This window comes from Bos indicus, chromosome 11 (assembly GCF_029378745.1).
Source record: "Bos indicus isolate NIAB-ARS_2022 breed Sahiwal x Tharparkar chromosome 11, NIAB-ARS_B.indTharparkar_mat_pri_1.0, whole genome shotgun sequence".
NCBI lineage: Eukaryota > Metazoa > Chordata > Mammalia > Artiodactyla > Bovidae > Bos > Bos indicus.
In genome coordinates, this window is record NC_091770.1 from 34958982 (window position 1) to 34980320 (window position 21339).

A 21339-nucleotide genomic window follows, 5' to 3' on the forward strand; every position below is an offset into this window, starting at 1 on the left:
GACCAAAGTATCTGCAGTTGCTTAGCCTCTGTTAACATGTAATCATGACAAGAAAACCATCTAATGAAAAAACTGTGACAGACCAGGAACTTAAGTGTAACATATGATCTGTGAATAACCAAAATTTATTAAAATCATCAACATCAAATGTTAATCATGAACACACTACCCACAAGGCTTTTTATATTAGGCAATGAAGACAAACAGTTATGAGACATGGTTTCTGCTCTTAAAGGCCTGACAAGCTCTTTGGGGTAACGGGATCCATACATAAAATGATAAGTAAAAATGCAGGGCAAAATGCCAAAACAGTGGTTGAGGCAATGAGTACTATAGAATTTCAGAGAAGGAAAAAAACAAGTGAAAGGAAGAAAATTTATTGCAGGCTTTATGGAGCTTGAATTCAGTTTGTCTTATGCAAGTGTAGAGAAGTAAATAGATCATTCCAGACAAGGAGGATATAGTTATAAAAGCAAAGTTGCATAGGCAAAATCATACATAACTTTTCTGAGGGACAATGAGAAATCTATCTTGACTGGTGCAGGTGATGTGTGTAGAGACTAGGAGGAGGTACTTGGACTGCACAAGACTCTATGTCAAGGTGATTGTTGATCCTTAAAGCTTAGACAAGAGGAGAGAGTTTTCATTAAGGGGATATCAGTGTGAAGAACCAGTTCAGAAAGAAAACTAGCTGAATTCATTAGTGATAAGATATTATTTTGAGCTGTTTCTGATTATATCATTACCTCTATCTCTACTTCAGTACCTATACTTGAGTCTGTACCTACAAACATACATATATTTGTATAATTTTACCTATTTACCCTTTACATAATAACCCATTTGGTCTGAAGGACAATGTTGTTTTGTCTTCATGAAGCAGAACCATGGCAACAATGAGGTAATAAAATAAAACACTGGTCTTCAGTGTGTTTGTATTTTGTATAATATTGGCTGCAGTTGAAAACTGTAAACAACAATGCCTTCTTAAGCTGACTGTTTTCCTGAAGAAAACAAACACTTCTTCAGTGAATACATTTCAGTGAACACTTGTCTCCTGGGAACAAGCAGAAAAACCATATCCTCAGTACCAGGTTTCAGTTGGCTAGCTGACACACTCGAATCCTCTGAATCAATGCCCTTGCCATCTTCCTAATGCTGATGCAGTTGTGTGGACATTTGAGTGTGGGTTTTAATACCACAAAATATCTTCAGCTCTAGTGGTTTGGCTCGATCCAAGAAAGGGATGTGGCTCAAAGAAATGAATTCAAGAATCAATCTAATACTCATAGTGGTTGAAAACACAACCTAAAAGTTAATGTATATTGTGAATAAACAAACAGGGGGTGAAAAAAATCTAAAGCAATTCTGTTGCCTCCAAGTCTGCCTGCCTTCAAATTGGAGGACAATAGTTATTCTCACCAGTTCTGATGCTAAAATATGTACACAAAATTAAAGGAGCAGTAAGTACACTAATGAAAATAGTAAAATAAGAGACTTCATTTTTAGTTCACAATGAAAGTCCTTATACTTTGCATTTGTAGATAAAATATATATTTTAAATAATCTATACAGGTCATTTTCTATATGCCTAAAATTATCAAAATAGACCTGTGGATTACAGTGAAGATTTTGTTAGTTGTCATTTATGAATGAGAAAAGCAAAAAAACATTCACAGAGAAAGTCAATGACTCACCAAGTTCATATAATTGATTAATAAAATTACATTAAAATAGGTAAGCCCACAGATTGAATTTTAACATATCTCTGTAGGATTACTTTCTCAATCCCTTTATAGCCAGGAAATGTTCTAACTTAACCTCATCAAATCTCACTTTCTTTATATCCAAAGTGGGAATGATACCTAATATATAAATTTTGGTGATGATTTAATGAGATAGCAAATACAAAGTTTTCAGCACAATATCAGATACCTAATGATCACTCAGTTCATGAAGATATTTTGGTTTGCTATTTGGTTTGCTATACATAACAAAATGCCCAAATCCATTAACTTACAGCAACAAAATTCACTTATTATTCCTCAGGTGTCTGTAAATTGACTGTGATTACCTGGATGCTTCTATTCAGTCTCCTCAAGCTGTGATTGGTTGGAAAGTCTAAAATTGCTTGCTCAGCTAATGACTGACAGGTAATGCTAGTGTGTTAGCATGAAGCTTTTCTGGGGCCATCAACCAGATCATCTCAGCTCCCCTCCATGTGATCTCTCTGTGTAATCTGGGCTTCTCTCTATATGGTGAAAGAGAAAATATTCCCATTGTACAAAAGCAGAAACGAGGATCTCTAAGGCCAAGTCACTGAAGTTAAACAAAATCATCCCCTTCACATTTTATTGGTCAAATAAAATCATAAGGTCAGCCAGATTCAAGAGGAGGAAAAAATAAACCATCCCTCCTACTGAGAGGTGTGGCAAAAAATTTATAGTCACTTTTAATCTACCATAGTTCTCCCTCTGGCTACAGATTATTTATATCTTTCCCACAGACAAAAATACACACACTGCCATATCAGTTTCCTAGGGCTGCCATAAGAGATACCACTAACTGGGTGACTTAAATCAGTAGGAATTTGTTGTCTCACAGTAGTTCTGGAGGCCAGAAGAAAAATTCAAGTTTTGAGCAGGACCATGGTGTTTCTGAAACCTAAGGAGAAGTATCCTGCATTGCCTCTTCTGGTTCTTGAAGTTGAAATCCTGGGTGTTCTTTGACTTGCAGATGCTTCCCTGTAATCTCTGTCTCCATTATCACATGGTCATGTTCTCCCTCTTGCGTCTCTTCATACCAGTTACAATGGATTATGGGGCCACGCACCCTACTCCACTGTGACCCCATCTTAATTAATTCCATTTACAACATTCTTTCCAAAAAGATCATATTTCTGAGGTACTGGTAGTTAAGATACCAACGTAACTTTAGGAGGACACAGTACAACCCATAATACAATCCTGCATGTAACCAAACATTGCCTTCACCATGTGATTCCATTCCAACATCAGACTCAGGCTCAACATAGAGGATTTTATATATCAGGTCCGGATGCCTGCAGTTTGTATCTTTAGGTGTCACTCCGCCAAGATGGTTCTAATCATTCTGGAGACCTGGAAAATAAATGGACATTATTCCAGCCACCCATTTCCAACATATTCAGTGCACAGGAAGCAGATGGGGACAGGAAAACCACAGTAGTCACTTCAAACAACAGTCACATCAAACAAGGGAAGATGGGAGGCCCAGAATAGTCACTAGTTCATATAGATTGTGAGACGTAAGTGGGTGTTTGCCGTCAAGCTCTCCTGCTTTGGGGAAAGGAAATGATCCTCAGTCAGGGCTTGTTTTATTCACTGAGGGTAATTTTATTCACTGAGGGTATGTCTCCCTGGTTCTTGGCTCCATGCTCCATGTCATGTGTACAGCCACGTAAGAGTCTCAGCGTTTTCCCTTTTGTCTTGATTTTTCTGTCAGTTTTAGTGTACCAGCTCTTCAAAAAGACTGCGTGTGTTCTACAAATGAACTTATGACCCACTTCATGAGGCAAAGCCATACCTACAAATATCACCTTTGCTACAGTGTCTTCTCTTTCTGGACTATGAATCAAGAGTGCAGTGAGACAACATCCGAATCTGAGAAGCCCTTTAGCTGAGACAGAGTCTCTGATCCTCTGCCTTGAACGTTGCCAACGTCTTACAGACCCACCTGGGGTGTGATCTTGATCTTGTGGCCATATTTTACTGGCACTTCTTGGTTTTTTTTGTTTGTTTTTTGTTCTTTTTTTTTTTTTTTTTTTGAGGAACTTGCTGCCTAGAGATACTGTCCTGGAATCTCTATGTTTCCTTTACATTCTGTCTGAAAACTATATAATTCTCTATCTGTCTTCCTGTGCTTATCATAAACAGCTGAAAGAAATCAGTTAGGACTTTTAACATTCTACTTCAAAATTTTTTTCACTGGATCCAGAGCTTATTAGGTACTTTCTTTTTTGAAAATTTTAAATTTATTTGGTTTTTAATTGAATGATCTTTGCTTTACACAACTGTGTTGGTTTCTGCCAAACATCAACATGAGTCAGCTAGAAGTATAAATATGTCCCCTCCATGAAACGTTTTTCCATTGGTACATAAATATTTCACTATGGATTGAAAATAGAAAAGTGAAATAATTATCTACCTAATTTGTTTTCATAAACTGACATGGGAAAATGATGGACTGATACTTAATCTAAATGCCCAGTTTTTAAATAAAAATGATGTCAAGTAAAATTCCTCCTCTATAACTGATCCTATGATCTGGGTTATTTTCTTTAAATTATCCTTTATTTGTTAACAAAAACTGTTGGAAGATACTGGAATAATTAGGCACTTCCAAGAATAGCAATGCTTAAGAGGACATTATAGTAAAAACCTATGAAACATTAATCATGCCATTTCAAGATATTAGGAATAACCCAAATATTAACATATTGGTGCATGTATTCATATATATGCTAGGTAGCCATTTTAAAACTAAGAAACTATGAAAATCAGTTATGTTTGGTAAATTTAAAAAAGATAGAATATACATTTTTATATACACTGACTATGGAAATTTTATAATGGCACCCCACTCCAGTACTCTTGCCTGGAAAATCCCATGGATGGAGGAGCCTGGAAGGCTGCAGTCCATGGGGTCGCTGAGGGTCAGACACGACTGAGAGACTTCACTTTCACGCATTGGAGAAGGAAATGGCAACCCACTCCAGTGTTCTTACCTGGAGAATCCCAGGGACGGGGGAGCCTGGTGGGCTGCTGTCTATGGGGTCGCACAGAGTCAGACACGACTGAAGTGACTTAGCAGCAGCATGGGAAAATAGATTAGAAAGGATCATAAAATTTAGGAGCAAGGAATTTATTTTTTATTTATTTATTTTTAATTTTTATTTTCTATTGAATTATAGTTAACAATGTTATACTAGTTTCAGGTATACAGCAGAGTGATTCAGTCATACATATACATGCATCTGTTCTTTTTCCAATTCTTTTCCCACTTAAGTTATTACAGAACAGAGTTCCTGTGCTATACAGTGGGTCCTCCTTATTGTTTACCTGTTTTATATATAGTAGTATGTACAAGTCAATCCCAAACTCCCAATCTATCCATCCCCTCTCCACCCTTCCTCCATGGTAACCAGAAGTTCACTCTCTATGTCTGTGAGTCAGTGTTTGTTTTGTAAATAAGTTCATTTGTATTATTTTTTTCATGTTCTACATATGAGTGAGATCATATGATATTTGTCTTTCTCTGTCTGACTTACTTCCCTTAGTATGATAATATCCAGTTCCTTCCATGTTGCTGCAAATGGGACTATTTCATTCTTTTTAATATCTGAATAATGTTCCATTGTATATATGTACCAGATGTTCTTTATCCATTCATCTGTGGATGGACATTTAGGTTTCTACCATGCCTTGGCTATTGTAAACAGCTCTGCAGTGAACATTAGAGTGCGTTTATCCTTTTGAACCATATTTTTCTCTGGATACATGCCCAGTAGTGGGATTGCTGGATCATACAGTAGCTCTGTTTTTAGATTTTTAAGGAATTTCCATACTGTTCTGCACAGTAGCTGTACCAGTTTACATTCCCAACAACAGTATAGGAAGGTTCCCTTCTCTCCACATTTGAACATTGTTATATTTACCTCTTAAAGGCACTATTTCTCACTTATTGAAGTAACATAAACTTTAAAACATTAAGAATATTAGAATCTTATAAAATAAAAATTTCAAAGATTGTGTCAATTGAAAAAAAAATTAATAGCTACAAAGAGATTCTATATAAAGATATAATGTGATATATGATAAACAGATATCACAAAATAATGTGAAGAAAACACAGGTAGCTTTTGGTATTAAAATTAAGAATTTTTGAAGTTCAAAAATGTAAGAATTATGTATAATGCAGATAGTCAAATCACAAATATATTTTGAACTTTTGATGAATTCAGTGTAGAATTTATTTTTTAAGTATTTTAGGAATACATCTTTCCCTGAATTTTGTGTATCACAGTATTTATACTATTTTCTTATTTATGGTTTAGAAATTTGCCATCACTTTAAGAGATTCCAGTATTGTGGGATATAATTTTTCTGGTCTAGAGACATAAACTAGATAACCTGTCTTAATTGCTTTTTTTCTAAACTGAACTTTAATTTCTTCCTAATCGTGTTTGTTCTACCCTTAACATTTTTCTATTTAATTAAAAAATGTAAGGTATCATCAATAGAATTTAGGTCAAAATTGAACTCTTTTGTTTGTTTGTTTCTGGTGTGGCCATTGTTCATGAATTTTGGGTTTTAATTTATTTCATTGTTTAAATCATTTTTTTTAATAATCAAAAGGCATTGGTTTGTATAATGAGTAATCATAAAATAAACTTTTCTTTGTAGTTTCTGAACTTCCTACAAAGATTATGACATTAATAATAAGATTTTTAAAACTTATTAAAGAAGAACACCATGGGGTATTGTTCAGTTACTGAATGAATATCAATTATTATCTAAAAGTTGGATATGTGCTATGGTTGCAACTCTATAAAATAATGTAAGGTATAGACAAGATCTTGAAGAAAGTATTTTGGGTATGACTGTTCGTATCCCAGAATTGGCAACTAGTGGTAAGTAATAAGAGGGGATAAATTCTCAACATTTATAGTTTGATCTAAATGTTTACCTCAGAGTTTATTAGTAAATTGCTCAGCAGATTCTGTAATCCCAATCATTGCTTAGCCAATTCTTGCCTAGTTTCTCCAAAAATACTGGAAAGGAGGAGAGGCATGGATGGAGTTTTAGGACATATGATCTTCTTAAGAGAAATCCCCCTCACCCCACTCGGAGGGACCTGCAAAATGAGAAGGCACAGTTTCCCTACCTAGAGGGCAGGTCACCGAGGATAGATTTATAGGCCCATCTTGGAGTTGCTCTTGGCATAGCCATGGGAGTAGAATGATTCATGGTGATACTATATTGGGAAAACTTGCCAAGTGTTCCCAGAAGTTTAGGGTCATATGTAGGAAACAGGCATAACAAAAGAAAAGCAGGCCTCAGCAAGGGCTGCAAAAGAAATTTATAATTATTGATAAACTGGATGCTATAAGGCATGAGACTCTTAGAACAAGTCCAGAGGGAACAGTTCATAGTCTTGAAAACAAGATATAATCCTGGGGTCAAAAAACCGACCCCAGACTGTTTCTCAACTGGCATCTCAGAGTCACATGTTTTACATAACTGGTGGAAAATCTATGTATAAGAATATTAGTCTTAGTTATTGATTTGTTATTGATTACTGTTTCTTAGTTACTCAATGGTTAATGATCACTTTGTTCTTTGGCTCTGAAGGCCACACGGGTTATAGCTTAACTCCCCACATCTTCTTTCCTTCGTGGCTGAAAGTATAATAAAGCCGGCTTGGGTTCAGTTTCAGCACCTGCACCTTGGAGCGGTGCTGGTCCCGATCCTCGCTTTTCACTGAATTCTTGTGTCTTGTTTCTCATTCTGCCATATCGCATTTTTCCAAACCCTGTTTGTCGAGCTGGTCTCGACAGTCATACATGAAGAAAGAAGGTGGAATCTCTTAGCCACCTGGATGTTTCTAAGTATGGAAGGCTTGAGGGAGTGGACCTCTGCCTAGGGCCTATAAGAGACTATCGTATAGTGGACCTAGGGAAAAGTGTCTCCCACTTCCAATAAAGGACATACAAGAGCGACGTAGTGACTTCTCTGGTTCCAGATAAAGGAGGACTAAGTTTGGGAAGATGCAGGTAGTACGGTAGGCATTGTTGGATGTGCCACAAAATATGCCTCCCTGTAGTCCATACCATGATTTGAGGCTTGAATATGGTTGTCAGATAATGATTAAATTTCCTAATTCCCTTTGTAGTAGCCAGGTAACTAAGGTCATATCAATAATTTTAAGTCAAAGTGATGTACACTTCTGCCTCACTTCCTTGAGAGGAAATTTCTGAGACTAGTCCTTGATTTGTCTCCCTCTCTGAAGGTAGTATGGCAGTGTCCAGGAACACATGAACCTGAATCATTGCCTACTTGACTATGCAGAGCTGCCTTGTAACACCCACACTAGATCATACTGGACCAGTGTGCAAGAGGAAAGTAAATTTTTGTTTTGTGTGAACTATTAATTTTTTTTTTAACTAGAGCACTTTTTATAACATATGTCACCCTGTTTATTTAACTTACATGCAGAGTACATCATGAGAAACGCTGGGCTGGAAGAAGCACAAGCTGGAATCAAGATTGCTGGGAGAAGTATCAATAACCTCAGATATGCAGATGACACTACCCTTATGGCAGAAAGTGAAGAGGAACTAAAAAGCCTCTTGATGAAAGTGAAAGTGGAGAGTGAAAAAGTTGGCTTAAAGCTCAACATTCAGAAAACGAAGATCATGGCATCCGGTCCCATCACTTCATGGGAAATAGATGGGGAAACAGTGGAAACAATGTCAGACTTTATTTTTCTGGGCTCCAAAATCACTGCAGATTGTGACTGCAGCCATGAAATTAAAAGACACTTACTCCTTGGAAGGAAAGTTATGACCAACCTACATAGCATATTCAAAAGCAGAGACATTACTTTGCCAACAAAGGTCCATCTAGTCAAGGCTATGGTTTTTCCTGTGGTCATGTAGGGATGTGAGAGTTGGACTGTGAAGAAGGCTGAGCACTGAAGAATTGAACCTTTTGAACTGTGGTGTTGGAGAAGACTCTTGAGAGTCCCTTGGACTGCAAGGAGATCCAACCAGTGCATTCTGAAGGAGATCAGCCCTGGGATTTCTTTGGAAGGAATGATGCTAAAGCTGAAACTCCAGTACTTTGGCCACTTCATGCAAAGAGTTGGCTCATTGGAAAAGACTCTGATGCTGGGAGGGATTGGGGGCAGGAGGAGAAGGGGACGACAGAGGATGAGATGGCTGGATGGCATCACTGACTCGATGGACCTGAGTCTGAGTGAACTCCAGGAATTGGTGATGGACAGGGAGGCCTGGCGTGCTGCACTTCATGGGGTCGCAAAGAGTTGGACACGACTGATCTGATCTGATCTGATCTCTAATCCAGATAGCATAAACTTTGGTCCAAAGATTTGATAGGATAATTGGACTACCAGCAGGACACAGAGACAATAGAATTAACTACTTAAATAGATACATATTTTGGTGCATCAAGCAAAGTTAATCCATCTATGAAAACAAATGGCAGATATACATGTTCTTTTGAACAGTGAAATATTCTTTTGACTCCAATTGATAAGATTGTTGTAAACTATCTGAAACTCTTAACTTGACCCACTCCACAATGTTATGGAGAATTCCAAGAACAGAGAAGGGAGAAGAATAAAAATCTCCAGGGAGTATACCAATCATTAAACTGAGATTTTGAGTTTGCAGAGCCAAGACATAGCTATGGGGGAATGCCAGTGAAGAGCATTAAAGAAACAGTCTGACTTATAATAAGAATCTCTATCTAAATCCATCTACCAAATCAAGTGAATCTGCAATAAATATAAAACCACATGCAGTAGTATCTCTCCAGGGAAATCTGGCATATTCCCACCAGACAGGACTGTTCTGCACAGCAGCCCTTTTACAGGAAGGATGACAACTTGCCTGTCTGTGCCTGCTGGGATCAGATCAGAATGTCAGCTATGCTACCGGTCAGGGCTCCTCTTCATATTAAGGTGACAGTTTGCCATAAGGAAACATTCTCTCAGCCAGACCATCCAAGAACAGGACACTAAGTTCAGACAACAGAAATAAGATAGGAAACTTCTCAAAACATGTATTATAGGAGACTTTTAAAACTCAAAGTTCCAAAAAGCATATAATGTCAAGGTTCTTTAGTAACAAGATATCCTTAGTAAAAGTAGTAATTTATCTAGGAATAATTTGTGTTCTTATTACTTAGTACCTCAGACTGTAAAGACTCAACCTGCAGTGCAGGAGACCCAGGTTCAATCCCTGGTTTGGGAAGATCCCCCAGAGAATGGAATAGCAACTCACTCCAGCATTCTTGCCTAGAGAGTCCATGGACAGAAGAACTTGGTGGTCTACAGTCTATGGGGTCACAAAGAGTTGGATATAACTGAGCGATTAGTAGTACTTTCATACTTGGTCAGAGATAGTGAGCCAGAAATTGAGCTAACTACTTCCTGAAGCCTTACAGGTTTGAATTTGTTTCATACTTTCAGTCAAAAATCTATTTTTGTCTAATATGTTAGTAAAAGTAATAGTAGTAGTTGTTATGGTCTTTGGGAATTAATGTTATTGAAATGTGATGGATGGCTCAATTGGTTCTTTACATTATTCACATTCACAGAACGGTTCTCCCCTGTGAGTATCCTGAGAATAATACATTTTAAGTTTTCTAAATTCAACATTTTAATAAAACATCGGTATTATCATATAATGTTTGCAATACCCAAAAGTCCTGTCCTTTTTTTCAATATTTCAGTGAGTAAAATTAAAAAATACTATGGACCCAGGTAAATAATTCATTTAGGAGGAAACCAGATTACAATGATATACTTCCGATAACACTGGTACAAATGTATTAGATGATGTTTCTATGTAGATTCTTAATTTGCTACAGAGAAGTACACATCCATATGAACTTGAACTAACATCACTACTCAGTTTTGGGTGTTTTTATTGTGTTCTGTTTTTCGTAATCTTAGATGAGATGTTTGTCTTGTGCAAGAGCAAACATCACTCTCCTTCAAGTAATGTAAATAGAAAATCATCCATCATGTATATTTTTCCATAAGTAATATTATAAGGCAAAACCAGCTTTGCTAAGATATTGGATCCACTGGGTTCTGAGAATCTATCAGTGCCCCCCTCCCCAAAACACTGAGTTGAGTTCTTATTGATTAAGTGAGGATGTGAGCAAGAAGTTATAGCTCAGTCTGAAACACAGCACACCAAAGATTACATATTAGGAAGGTAACATTTCATTCTGGAGAACTCAATCAGTATGAGTTATTTTGTTTCTATATGTTAGCACTGCTACTAAACAGAATAAGAAAGGAGATCAGACTTCTCCAAAACTGAAAAAACAAACAAACAAAAAAAATTTAAAAGGATGATTTGACAATCTATAAGGTTCACTCCACTACTCATGCCTGGAAAATCCCATGGACAGAGGAGCCTGGTAGGCTGCAGTACATGGGGTTGCTAGGAGTCGGACACAACTGAGTGACTTCACTTTCACTTTTCACTTTCATGTATTGGAGAAGGAAATGGCAACCCACTCCAGTGTTCTTGCCTGGAGAATCCCAGGGATGGGGGAGCCTGGTGGGCTGCTGTCTATGGGGTCGCACAGAGTCGGACACGATTGAAGCGACTTAGCAGCAGCAGCAGCAAGGTTATGATATTTTACATGCATTAATATTATCCTTAATTGCATATCTTCTTCTTATCTGTCACTTGATAATGTTAAAGCATTCAGGATGTGTGAGCTTTGAGGACTAAACTGGAGGAGGAAAAAGAAAATAAAATAAGTGCCAGCACATCAGCAAGAAAAAGGAACTTAAAATGGCCTGTATTTTTCCTCATTCAAGATTTTGAAGATGTAAATATGACTAAACATTTCTGTTCTTAATCTTTCATCTTAAAATTTCTAGACAAACCTTAGTATGTACCACTGGTTAACATATTTTTAAGATTGTCTTTCTTTTTTTTTTTTTTTTAAACTGAAGTAAATTTTGTTCATTTTAAAAAACATTAAAAATAAAAAAGTAATATATAAAGTATATACCATCTCTTAACACCATTGTCCACTTTGATTATTAAGATTGATGCATGAACTCTCCATTAAAATGGAATCTTTTCTGCTTCTACTGCTTTTCTAGAGGAGCAATTTACCTACCCCACTCTTCTGTCCTCTTTCTAGGCCTTCCTGCTCTCCAGCTCAGAAGTAGAATGATTGGAAGAACAATAGGAAAAATAAGTTGGCTTATTTGCCTCTCGTCTTCTCACCTCAGGTATTGCTACCCCTCTTGGGAGTGGTTAGGGAAGCTTCCCACATGAGGGCAAACCTGCTGAATTATGGGGTTCAATTCACAGTTCCAAGGACCCTGACACTAAGCCACACCCCATCACTTGGTTATTATCAACATGAAAAGAGCTGCCATCGACAGCTCCCAGTTATGTTTCTCAACTTGTTCAAGACTATAGGGGTGTCATTTATCTGATCTCCTAAGAGACCTGAACTCTTCTGCTTTTTTTTTTTTTTAAATAATAATAGAGACACCTTAAAAAGTAACATAAAAAGCATTCATTCTGGTCATTGTAGCCCAGAACCTTGTAATTAGTCTTGCTCTTCTTCTTTATATGAACTGGTAAATTATTTTTAAGCTTTGTAGACTATACAGTCTTTTCCACAACTAATCACCTATGTCTTTTTAGTGAGAAAGTAGTCACAGACAATATTTAAATCAATGGATGTTGCTATGTTCCAATAAAGATTTGTAGAGATAGGTGACCTCCAGATTTGGCCTGTGGCTAAATTCAGATTCTTAGATAAAGCTGTCACCCTATTCCTGAATTTTCATTTTTCTTTTTTTTAAGTCATATTATTTTTAATGAAGTAGCTGAGTGAAATGTAATATATGAAGTCTAAGAGATTATATTCAATTCCATTGGAATTGATAATGTTAAAACATTCAGGATATGTGAGCTTTGAGGACTAAAATGGAGGAGAAAAAAGAAAATAAAACAAGTGCCAGCACATCAACAAGAAAAAGGAACTTAAAATTGGCTGTATTTTTCCTCATTCAAGATTTTGAAGATGTAAATATGACTAAACATTTCTGCTCTTAATGTTTCATCTTTTAATAAAGGTAATAAAGGTGATTTTAAAAAGGTAATTCCATTCCATTACCTTCCATGGAAGATCTTTTCACTTCAATAAAAGTGAAATAAACTAATTAAGGCTGTAAAGCTCTCTTATAAATAGTTTAAATGAAGTTGGGGCAGAGACTGGGAGCTATCAAAGAAAAATTTCTCTGGACAGTGTTAAATAAGCAAGGAAGACTTTATTCAAGACTATTGCAATAGAGGAGAAAGAGTGAACTCAATGCCACCGATATAAGAGGCAGAAGGACTTTTAAGTGCTGGGTGAGCTAGTAGGAAACTACTGAAGGACATTAGTGGAAAAGTTGATCAATGGGATGGGTTGGACACATTGAATTATTACTAAGTTTGCAAATGTTTTTCTCAATGATTAAGCCATCTGTGGTTTCTAACTGCTGCCCATTGAAGTTAGATTTCTACCCTCCTACAGACACTAGGAGCTAAAGCTCTATCTTTCTTGATGTTTATACTTCAAAGGGATAGCTACCAGGTTGTTCAGAAAGACATTCCTGGGTTATAAAATTGATATGAGCCTGGAAGGTTTATATACACTTCAAAGGGGGTCAGGAAAGAATTTGCAATTACAACTTTTTAAAAGTAAATGCTCTAAGAAAAAGGAGGTAAAGGCCTAGACTTAGCAAGAACCCTGTCTAAAGTTTGTGCATGCATGCTAAGTTGCTTCGGTTGTGTTCAACTCCAGTTGTATCCAACTCTTTGAGACCCTATGGACTGTAGCCCACCAGGTTCCTCTGTCCATGGGATTCTCCAGGCAAGAACACTGGAGTGGGTTGCCATGTCCTCCTCCAAGGGATCTTCCCAACCCAGAGATTGAACCCCCATCTCTTATATCGCCTGCATTGGCAGGCAGGTTCTTTCCCACTATCGCCACTTGGGAAGCCCAAAGTTTAGTTTAGTAAAGCTAAAGGAAGCCTTAATCCTGTCTTGGCCAGAACTGATCAATACCACCTGTATACTTAAATTTCTATTACCTCAGAGGGAGTTATTAAAGATTTTTTACTATATGCATAACTACCAATAGTGAGATTTTATATTTGTTTATCATGTAAACAAAAGTTCAACCAATACATTTTATATTTATCTGAAAAAATCCAATAAATTGATATTATCATCTCCATTTTACAAAGGAAGAAATTGAGAATGATTTGGAAACATCACAAAACTACAAAGATAATAAGTGGAAGAATCAAAATTTTAACCCAGATCTAATTATATGTTTTCTCTCTTCACTATACCAGGCTGTTTCTCAAAGGAAAAACAAAAAACAAAAAAACAGAAAAATCCTTGGGTTCATCTAGAAAATAAAGAAAAATAATACTCATGGTATGGTAAAATCAATATTTCCCAACTATTATGAGGAGAATTTAGAGTTGTTATGGAAATAATAGATCTGTTTTAGAGCTCGGTTTCTCAACCATGGTACTATTGATATTTTGGTTAGATAATTCTTAGTTATGGGAGCTATCCTGTCCTGTGCTCTGTAATATTTTTAGCAGGATCACTAACTTCCCCCAACCAGATGCCTATAGCACTCCCAAGTTGTGACAACCAACATATATCATTGACAGTATCAAAAGCATGGGGCAAAATAGCCCCTGTTGGGAACCACTGGTTTAGAGGAATGTTCTTGTAAAACATTTTTAGCAGTGGAACTCTTTGAACAAAGAAATATTTTATGGAACACCGATTTTTTAATTGAATAAAATTGGGGGGGGGGGTTCCTAGGAGATAGAGCTCTATCAACATGACTTTGTCCTTCTCTCCCTTCATCAACTTCCTGAGACTTTTACATCAATCCTAGAATTTCAATATGACTATGTAGAAATGGCTGTTGAAATAGAATTTACATCTTTCTCTTGAGACATTGCCAAATGGTTGGTCTACAAAACATTCTATGTGCTCTTCATCGCATTAAACATAGATGTGCCATTTGTACTTTCGGCATGGTGGATAAGTAGAGCTGTTGTCAGGTTTTTTTGTTTTTGTTTTTACAACCTCATTCAGACCAGCAAAATGATTCCAACTCTTCAGATAAATGGCTGTTATATGCACTTGGGTGAACTGAGCAACTCATTTGCCACAGAGCTATCTCCAATAGTGATGCTCGCAGCTTGCAGTTGATCTGGTTCAGATTTCATTGACAGTAAAATGGATCCTTGGCTTAGCTGGTCCCAATCTTGGTCTGAAGGTTACAAGCATTCTAAAGGGAACATTTCTTTGTGGTTATTGTTGCATAATGACTTTTTCTTTTGTTACAATTGAAATATTCTATCACTCTAACTTTTACAATTGGGAAAAATTTATAGTGTAGGTTAGTCCCAATGGAGAGTATGTTTTCTACTTCACCAGATCTTCAGGCATAGCCAAATTAAATTTCATACTTGCTGGCTAAAGTCCAAAAGGTCAAAAATATTTGGTATTTGACCAATTTTTTCCAGTTTTTCCAATTTTTTCCAAAGTTTTTCTAGTTTCACATTACTAGACCAAGGTTAAATGTCTTTGCTGTAAAAATAAATTATTTAAATGTACTATGTACAGACCAGAGAGTGAGTACTATGAGAACACAAATCACCTCTGTGAATTTTGAGCATTACTTTGCTAGCATGTGAGATTGAGTGCAATTGTGCCACAGCTTGAATATTCTTTGGCATTGCCTTTCTTTGGGATTGGAATGAAAACTGAACTTTCCCAGTCCTGTGGCCATTGCTGAGTTTTCCAAATTTGCTGGCATACTGAGTGCAGCACTTTCACAGCATCATCTTTTAGGATTTGAAATAGCTCAACTGGAATTCCATCACTTCTGCTGGCTTTGCTCGTAGTGATGCTTCCTAAGGCCCACTTGACTTCACATTCCAGGATGTCCAGGCTCTAGGTGAGTGATCACACCATCGTGATTATCTGGGTCGTGAAGATCTTTTCGGTACAGTTCTTCTGTGTATTCTTGCCATCTCTTCTTAATATCTTCTGCTTCTGTTAGGTCCATACCAATTCTGTCCTTTATTGTGCCCATCTTTACATGAAAAGTTCCCTTTCTATCTCTAATTTTCTTGAAGAGGTCTCCAGTCTTTCTCATTCTGTTGTTTTCCTCTATTTCTTTGCAATACTTTTAGTCATCAACAATTCAGAGTGAATGAATACATTAGTTTTGTTTTTATTTTTCATTTATCAAATATATGATATCATGGAATAGAGTTTAAAAACAGATTAACTGTTTTAGTAATACAGGCACATTTTTAAAGTTCTACAGAATTCCTAAACAATAGTTTTGAATAAAATTTAAAATTCTAGAAACTTCTCTTCTAAATTCAGAAAAATTAAAGACTTTCACACATTTTTATCTTTTTTAAATAAAAAACTAATGCCAATTCTTAAAGCAAATATACACAAATTTGAGCCACGTTAAGAATTCCTAAGCATTATCATTATTGTTGTTGTGTTCTTATTAACCTAGAAAGGAAAGACAGAGTGAAACAAGTAGGATGGTGTTCATCTGAATTTAGGACTTACAAAGCATAAAATGTAAATAAGCTTTTTGATAAATTTGATATAATTTTCTGTAGCTACTTTCTTTTAGAGATTTGTTGCTGAGTTGTTGGTATTGTTTCTATTTGTTTAAACCCATATAGCAAACTGTCAGTGAAACATCTCCCTCTCATAACTTAGTAGAATCAGCCACTGATTTTATTCATAATAGTAAAGCAGACTTTAGTGAGATCAATTCAGACACACAGTCAATTCAAAATTACCATTTTATGTATTAACCTCTGCATTTTTCAACTGTTAAAGAACACTTAGAGTATAATCATGATTCTCATACAACTATAAAAGCAACATATGTCAAACGGTTTATTTAACTCATTACTTAAGGAATGAACCAATAAAATGTTACAACTGGATCAAAGAAGAATTCAAAGTACAATAATATACTAGCAGATAAGAGTGCTCAAATGAATGTAAAATAGATGGAAAATTTATATACTACTTGGTAGGGGAAGGAGAGGTTTTCATTATAATTCCATTAAACAAAATATATTTGTATGTCTATCAATAAGAATTGCTTGCATCCATATCAGTTATTTGCAACTTGCAAAGTTGTAAAGTAGCTCCAAGATAATGAAAGGCATATAGATTTGTAGAATCAGATAACTTAGATGCTTATTCTTAAGACAACACTGAATTTTCCATAGAAGAAAACTGGTAGTGATTTTGGTCTGTTTCAAACTGTTTCACAATTTTCTATCTTTTCTCCTTTTCCTGGACTAGCATGATGATAAATGAAATGAATGTTCTCCTTCGCTGTATTTTATGAAGGAAGTATTTGGGTTAAGCAATTAAATGTCTTGCCAGCAACTGATATGAAAAGGTTAGAATAGAATGAGGAAGACTATGTTTTTAATTTGGAACCACTAAAAGAATTTATGATTTTGTCAATGACTATTTCCCATTTCTTACCTACCCACAAGACAGATACATACTTTTCATTTTTAAAATTCTGGTTGACAACCACTGACCTAAGTGTGTAGCCAAGTTTAAGAACCATTGGTCTACATCATTTGTGGTACCCAAGTTCTTCCCTTTATTGCATAATTTTGCATCTACAGGTGACCACATGATCCATTTCTGGTCAATGAGATATAAAGTCAATTCTTTTAAGAGAATGATTCTGGGAAAGCTTTCCTTTTCTCGCTGAGGATACCAGACATGGTTGGCATTGTTCCTTAGTCTCTTTCTTCTGCCTTAAATGCAAGCATAATGGCTGAAGCTGTTGTAGCCATCTTGCTACTGTGATGAGACAAGCACAAGGATTAAAACTGACAATCTAAGCATAGCAAAGTAGAAAAATAGAAAAAATCAGGGGCCCTGATAGCATTGTTCAGTAGCTAAATCAATGTCAGAAACAACTGACAGCATTGAGAGCTTTTCTTTAAGCAGACATCTCTTTAAGTCACATTTATTCTGTTTAAACCACTGCTATCAGCAGCTGAGAGCATTTCTAGATGGTACATGTAATTTTCCACAATATGTAACTTTTTGTACTAATTCCTGTGTGATAAAATCAAAATCTACAATCTGTAATTGCCACTGATAGCATTCTTGCAATTTGATCTCTTTCCTCTCCCTCTCTTCACACACACAATAAGAGATTGTATTTACAAATCATGCTATAGGTGTTATCTTACAACGTATGTTTTTAACCTTATTTGTAACATTTTCCTTATATGCTAAACTCCAAAACAATTAACAATTCTTGTATCCCATTTTATAGATGAATTTTAAAGAGATTAGTCAAACTCCAATGGGATCTTTGTCTCCAATTTTGTTTATCATTATTTTTGTGAAGCTTGATCTTATAAGCTTGATCTTAAATAATGTTCATGACAATCTATGATTATTTTTCTTAAAGTTTTTGAAGTATAATGACTAGAAGAAAGAATAGTCATGATTTTGAATTGATATCTGTTATCAAATTTTATTACAAAAAATTAAGAATGGTTATAAAAGAATTTCATACTCTCTTCATCCTTACTGATGGTAATATTATTTCCTTATCATTTTGTAGTTGAACTATCATTCTGTTATCTACTTTTAAAAATCCTACTGTTTCAGGAAGGGGGACCCCTTCCAGGGCCTGAAACTGGGCTCTTGTCTAACACTCAGAAATGAATTGTCCTAGGAGAAATATGTGCTGACAAAGCAAGAGATTTTCTTGGGAAAGGGCACCCGGGTGGAGAGCAGTAAGGTAAGGAAGCCCAGGAGAACAGCTCTGCTATATGGCTTGCAGTCTCAGGTTTTATGGTGATAGGATTAGTTTCCAGGTTGCCTTTAGCCAATCATTCTGACTCAGAGTCCTTCCTTATGGGCCTTGTTCAGCCAAGTTGGATGCCAGAGAAGGATTCTGGGAGTTGGTCGGACATGTGGTGTCTCCTTTTGACCTTTCCTGAACTCTTCAGGTTGGTGGTGGCTTACCAGGACCTCCTGTCGTAAAACAACTCATGCAAAGTAACTATGGTGCCTGGCCAGAGTGGGTGGTTTTAGTCAGTGTGCTTCCCCTAACACTAACATAACAAAATGCCCATTTATTTATTGAAATTCATTAAAAATGAGTTAATTTGGATACAATTTACATTTTTACAATATTTCTTAATGAAATTTGTGAACACATATCTGCTGCTGCTGCTAAGTCACTTCAGTCGTTTCTGACTCTGTGCGACCCCATAGACAGCAGCCCACCAGCCTCCCTGTGCCTGGGATTCTCCAGGCAAGAACACTGGAGTGGGTTGCCATTTCCTTCTCCAATGCACAAAAGTGAAAGTGAAAGTGAAGTTGCTCAGTCGTGTCCGACTCTTAGTGACCCCATGGACTGTAGCCCACCAGGCTCCTCTGTCCATGGGATTCTCCAAGCAAGAGTACTGGAGTGGGGTGCCATTGCATTCTCTGAACACATATCTATCTATATATAAAAGCATTGTTCTCTCAGCTGTTTATTTTTAAGAAATGGCCTAAATTTGCCTTCTCATTGTCAATGGAGTTACTTACTAATTCTCCTCTCAGACTATAAGAGAGAGGACTGATCATGTAAATTCAAAATAACCCTGCCACCTGATAGCATTTGCAAGCACAAATAATCTCGACAGAATAACTCCACCTCTCATTCTCCTTCATGACTGGTCGTTCCTTTTTCATCTCTGTGATAAACAATTATGGTTAAAAATACTTTTAAATCAGTTTGTTTGAGGTCTACTAAAATGTCTATAGTCCTAGGGATGAATCCAAAATCTAATCTCTGTAGAGGAAGGATAACATATTGCAACCTAAGTTCTGTTTTAAGAAATATAAGGGTGCACCCTAACACCTGAGGCTGAATTGGAAAAGCTTGTTAACTTACTTTCTATTTCAAACAGCTACAAGTTTTCAGAAGCTTGCCTTTCTTAGGGCTCAATCCTGTGTACTCCTTCCACTTGCTGAGTAGTGTTCTTTTTATTGAGGAGTCTTCTAAGCATTATTGATGGAAGTGCCCTCTTAAAGTTAACGCTCATGAATATTTAGCATGGCTGGTATTGTAATGTAAATTGGCTCTTCTGTCTGCCTCTTCATTGACTTACCAGGACTCATTTAAAGGCTTTCCTTTAAGTACATAATTCTTTATTAGAATAATAATAGGGCATTTGTAGTGATCTCTCTCTGTAATACACGTGTTTTTTGTTTGTTTTTCCTGACTGGATTTAAAACCAAAGCTAAGAGGTTTTGTTTCTTGGTTTGGTTATTGTTTTTGGTTTTTCTCAAGTAATAGATAGTCACTGAAGAATTCTGAGCAATGGATTTGAGTAAGACAACAACATATGGTAAAAGTATGGAAAATGGGTTATCTGCAGCAGTGAAAATTTAAGGAAGGAGTGAGCAGAAGATATCTGAAGGCAGTAATCTTCAAGACAAAGGATAATCAGTTGGATGAACTACCTTGGGCTGCAGATAAGAAATGATATTTTAATTGTCACAATAGTTTATATCAAAAGTTTACATTAAATCAAACTGATCAAATTGTTGTTAAAAGTAGACATAATTGGACTTTGCCCAACAGTGTTTCTGTAATTCTGGGCCAATTTTATAACTCTTTAGTCATCTGTTTTAGATCCCAAGCAGATATTGTGTATGTGTATGTGTGCTAAGTCATGTCTGACTCTTTGAGACTCCATGGACTGTAGCCCACCAGGCTCCTCAGACCATGGGATTCTCCAGGCAGGAATATTGGAGTGGATTGCTATTTCCTCCTCCAGGGGATCTTCCCAACTTAGGGGTCAAACCCATGTCTCCTGCATCTCCTACATTGGCAGGCAGATTCTTTACCACTGAGCCACCAGGGAAGCTCCAAGCAGAAATTACTACATTTTTATTCATTATTTTGAAAGTTATGAAAAACTAAAATATTAATTCCAAGAATATGAATTTTTTAAATTGTGAAACAACTATGCATATTCAAATTTGATGTTTCTTTATTTTGAAAACTTCTGTAACTTGTTTTTTTAACCTAAAATAGACCCGTTTTGAATGGATCCAAATGGATCCATTTGAATACTGCTCCCAACTAAAAATCCGCACTAGCCATCTGCCTCTACAAGGATTAAGTCACTAGCCACTGCAGTGACTGACCTTCAATACACCCTGAAAGGAGTTCAGGTGATCAGGAAAGAGGCATTTTGTGTTCTGGGAAAAACTGACAGAATAGGCTTTCAAGATAGTTTGATATTTTCAGGAGAAGATTTTATGAGCCTAAATTCTTAACATTTTCTCATATCTAGGAAAGCACTAAAATCATTTAATGGAGACATCTGCTCCTCGTGAGTCACAGCAAGCCTCTGCTAAAATGTTTGCTTGACTGCATGTGCCCCCTTAACGAAAATCAT